Genomic DNA, 5,000 nt, shown 5'->3' with positions numbered 1-5,000 from the left:
CATTTTTCTCCCCCTCTGGGTTTGCAGGCTGGATAATGGTTAGTATCCACTTCTCCCTGAACAAATCTGAGGGTGACTCTTCACAGCTAAAGGATCTGCCTTCATTCACAGTTTCCCTCCTTGAGATTTGGGGCGGGCTGCGGGGAAGGGGGTCGATCGATCGATCGATCGATCGATCGATCGATCGGCGGGGTGGGGGACGGGGTGGGGGTGGGAGGGGAGGATCGGCAGGGCAGATGGGGAGGGAGCGGAGTCTTCTTTCCCAGTGGAGAGACAGGGCCTCCAAACTGCCTCTGCCTCTCAGGCAGGCGTGCACCACCACGCCCGGCTCCGGTTCGGTTCGACATATTCAACCGATATTTAATTTCTAGGGAAAGCTTGACCGGAGGAACTGGAGGGAATGGCTCAGTGGTTAATAGCACTGGGTACTCTTCCAAAGGACTCAGGTTCAATTTCCAGAACCCACGCGGCAGCTCGTCTGTAACTTCAGTTCTATCTAGGTGATCGGACACATAAAATAAAAGTATAAATAAATAAATTATTTGGGGTTGGGGATTTCCCTCAGTGGTAGGTAGATCGCCTGCTTAGCAAGCGAAAGGAAGGTCCTGCCTGGGTTGTTTGGTCCTCATCTGGGGGGTGGGGGTGGGGAGATAGATAAAAATAAATAAAATAAAAAAAAAATAAAGCTGAAATTATGGTCTCCAACACCCAACACACACACACGCACGCGCGCGCGTGCACACACACACACACACACACACACACACACACACACACACACCTTTCTCATCTTATCTTTGATTTTCTGGTTTTAAATAAGCACACCCCAGGGACTGATGAAACTGTAAATTGCAAGAATTGCCTGGGGTTTCCAAGAAGACTGACTGACTGACTGACTGACTGACTGACTGACTGGCAGGAGCCTCCTGAGACTACTAGCTCTGCTGGAAAATCTACCTAGTATGGAGGATGGCGTCTCATAACCATATAGGCGGCTCCCCTTTGTCCAGCTGGGAGTGAGTGGTTGGATAGGCAGGAAAACAGAGTCAGCAAAGTTCAGCTGTGTTATTTGTCGGGGGTGGGTGTTCCCATTACCCCAAACTCCTCCTTGATCCTCTCCACCCACCCAAAATCTGCCCGGGGCCTGCCTGCTTACATTATAACATTATACCAGTGAGAATCTGCTGGAGAAAAATGATATTTCCTTCTCTGGTGGTTGTCATTTCGAGATAATTTTTCTGGGTCAGAGATATAGGGGGCTTGTCTCTCGATTTTCCCTCTCAGAGCTGGGGCCCAATCTGGCCTAGACTTATTGCATGGCCCGGATTCACCCCCCCCCCCCCTTAAATATTTAAAAGCAGGCACACGCAGAGAGGCATTTGAAAGAGGTCTTTAAAGGTAGTTAGTACTGTGTACTTTTCTTCATTTCATTAATAAAGCAGATTCGGATTGCTTGTGTAGAGAGAAAATATTTTTCTGCCTGCCTGCCTGACTGCCTGCCTGCCTGCCTGCTTGCTTTTCTCCCTCTCCAAGTGGGTTTCTTAATGAGTGGAACAGGGAATGTCTCTGACAGGAACTCACTTGGGGGTAGCAGCCTTGCCAGGCCACAGAGGAGGGCAATGCAGACAGCCCTGATGAGATGGGATTGGGAGGGGATGAGGGAGAGGGCTACAGCTGGGATACAAAGTGAATAAACTGTAACTAATATAAAAATAAAAATTTTATTAAACAAACAAACAAAAAATAGGCTGTCCTCGAACTTACAACTGTCTCCTTTTATGCTGTCATAAAAGTCGTGTGCCACCTTGCCTGGCTTCTTTTCTTTCCTTTTTCCTTTTTCCTGGCCTGGGCCTTTGGTCCCATCCTGTATTTTTATTATGGTCTGGGTGAACCCACGGGTAAAATGAAAGTTAAAGAGAGAGAGAGAGAGAGAGGGAAATCCAGCTGAGTGGGGTGGTTGGTTTATGGTTTAAGTCACAGCGCTACTGGAGAGGCGGAAGCAGGCAGATCTCTAAGGCCGACCTGGTCTACCGACTGAGTTCTGGGGCAGTGGAAACCAATCCACAGAGAGACCCTGTCTCCTCCGGTGCACCGAAAAAAGGGGGGTGGGAGTGATTCAGGGAACAGTTTCCTCTCATTAATACACAACTAAGAGCGGTCCCCACCAAATAAAACAAAACGGGGTAAAAAAAAAAAAAAAAAAAAAAAAAAAGAGTCGTCCCTTCTGTCCCCTGGGAGAGGAACAACAAAGTTCTTTAGAATTCCTGGAATGCGGCCCCACCGGTTTAACACAGCAACGATGGGTGTGCCGCTGAGCTGAGGGAGGAGTGAGTGAGCTGGAGGTCCCCTCCTCCTCCTCCCCCCCCTTCCCCCATCCCCCCTCCTCCCCCCCCCCCCCCGCCCACCCCGGCCCTTGCTCTCTTGCCTGGCCTTATTGCAGATTTTTTCAAAAAATATGTGGAAGAAGTGTACCTCTATAACAGAGTGTGCTGTTGTTTTTCACATTCTGATGGTTCTGTAATCTCTGACTGATCATGATTTTTCAAAGAGTTTCTGACTTCATTCCAGCAATTTGCAAAACCTTCCTGGGGCTCGGGGGAAGATGGACTGCTGGGAGCTCTTCGAACCTCCAAATGCCGAGCGCCAAAGGGAGATGAAACAAATTAATGACGAAGGACGTGCATTCCTTCTAGGTTTAGTCCAAGGAGGAGGATACGATGAGAGAGATCATCTGAATATCGAAACAAAGAATATATGGCTACCCATACGAGACAGACACCTGTATTTTAGAAAAACTTTGACATTAAAACAAAACAAACAAACAGACACAGAAACCCCTCTTACTCTGTAGAAACAAACCATCACAGAGGTTTAGTGTCGCTCGCTCTTTACTCTGATTTTTAAAAGAGAGAGATACCATGACAATCAGAGGGCTCCCTGTAAATACAGTAGGGATAGAGACATAGAGCAGGATTAAACACCCCTCTCTCCCATGTCTCCTGGCTGACAACACCGTTTCTTGACCCTGAATCTGAGAATCCAGGGTTCAGTTCCCTCTAACTCTTTTCCTTTAGAGCTTTAGAGGCTCTCTCCACAACCAGAGGCCCATGGCAGTTTAAGAGTTAAATTATATAAAGATTATATAAAGAGTTTTTTTTTTTTTTTTTTTTTTTTTTTTTTTTTTTTTTTTTTTTTGCCACAACCAGCAGCCCCAAGTAGCAGCAGCCATCATCAGGTCATCCCTGACTCTGACACCTGCCTTGTCTGCTGGAAGATGGTTGGTCTCTGGCAATAGATTGTTTAGCAAGGTTAGGGAAAATCTTACGGAACAATTTGAAGTTCACTCTTACTAGTTGAGCGAGGAGCTCTTTCTTTCTTTCTTTCTTTCTTTCTTTCTTTCTTTCTTTCTTTCTTTCTCTCTCTCTCTCTCTCTCTCTCTCTCTCTCTCTCTCTCTCTCTCTCCCTCCCTCCCTCCCTCCCTCCTCTCTCTCTCTCTCTCTCTCTCTCTCTCTCTCTCTCTCTCTCTTTCTTTCTTTCTTTCTTTCTTTCTTTCTTTCTTTCTTCTCTCCCTCTCAGCGTGTGCGTCTACCAAACTTACACAGAGAAACCCCATCTCAAATGAGCCGAAACTAAAACAAAACAAAACAAAACAAAAAACAATTGAAATAAAAAGATTATAAACTTCTGCTTTGAACTCATCATGAGCATACGGATGAAACTATGGGCCAGGCTGGACACACACTAAGAGATTCGCCTGCCTCTGCCTCTCAAGTGCTGGAATTTTGTGTTTGCTTGGTTCGGGTTTGGGTGGCTTCCCTAGGTGCTGTGCTGGAAATGGTTGGTCTGGAAATGGTTGGTCTCTAGCAATAGATTGTTTAGCTAGCGAGGCTGGGTAACTGTGCTTTTTGTCGGTGGCTCCGACGTAGAAAATCTTAGGGAACTATTTGGAGTTCGGAAAAGTTTACTTTTGTTACTCCCGTCTCCTTCCCGCCGGCGCTTGCTGCGCGGGCTGTGTGTGCGCTCTGCTGTGGCCCGAAGCTGGCTGCTGCTGTGTGAGTCAGGTGACCTCGGACGAGTTGCGCTGCCCGCGCTGGCCACTCGCTCAAAGCTCACTCACCCTGCCCGGCCTCTGTCCCCTGGTCATCCTCTGAGGCGCTAGCCGCACCGCCCCTGGCAGGCAGGCAGGCAGGCAGGCAGGCAGGCAGGCAGGCAGGCAGGCAGGCAGGCAGGCAAGAAGCACCCGCTTCCCCGACACCCCCCCCCCCCCAAGCCCCATCGTGGCCGCTGCTGGGTCGTGGACCCCTAGCCAGGCTCGTGGTTCCCTGCTCAGGGCAGTTTGAACTGCTACCTAGGACTTGGGCTCCTGCTTGGCCTGTACAGGCTAGCTGCTGGATTGCTGATACTTGGATTGCAGTTCTAACAACGAGTACATCCACTGCTGGTTAGAAATGGCGTAGATATTTACATTCGCATTCGCTGACCGTCTACCTCTTAACATGCTGCTTCTCGGTTAGATCTCATCGGTTCAACTTCCGTTCTTTGGCCTTTAAAATAATTCACTACGGAGCCCAGACCGTCCTCGAACTCCTGATCCACCCCCCCCCCCGCACCTCCCCCTTCCCGGGGCAGGCATCGCTCTGTCACCGTGCCCGGCTGCATCCTTTCAGATTTTCCCAGACAGCTGGGCGGTGATCGGCGTGTTCTTATCTGTCATCCATTCGATTTTAAGCTTACACTAAAATTTAGTTACATTTAGTGGAAAAAAAAAAGTTCGTTCCCTCCCTCCCTCCCTCCCTCCCTCCCTCCCTCCCTCCCTCCCTCCCTCTCTCTCTCTCTCTCTCTCTCTCTCTCTCTCTCTCTCTTTCTCTCTCTCTCTTTCTTTCAAATAAGCCCAAACAGAATGGTGGAGTTCTAGGACTACTACGACGAGAAACCCCTGACTGTACAGGAATCAATCAAACAAACAAACAAACAAAACCAGGATGCCAGCACTTGGGAGG

This window comes from Meriones unguiculatus, chromosome 14 (assembly GCF_030254825.1).
Source record: "Meriones unguiculatus strain TT.TT164.6M chromosome 14, Bangor_MerUng_6.1, whole genome shotgun sequence".
NCBI classification, from domain to species: Eukaryota; Metazoa; Chordata; class Mammalia; order Rodentia; family Muridae; genus Meriones; species Meriones unguiculatus.
Note: the sequence above shows the minus strand (reverse complement) of the source record.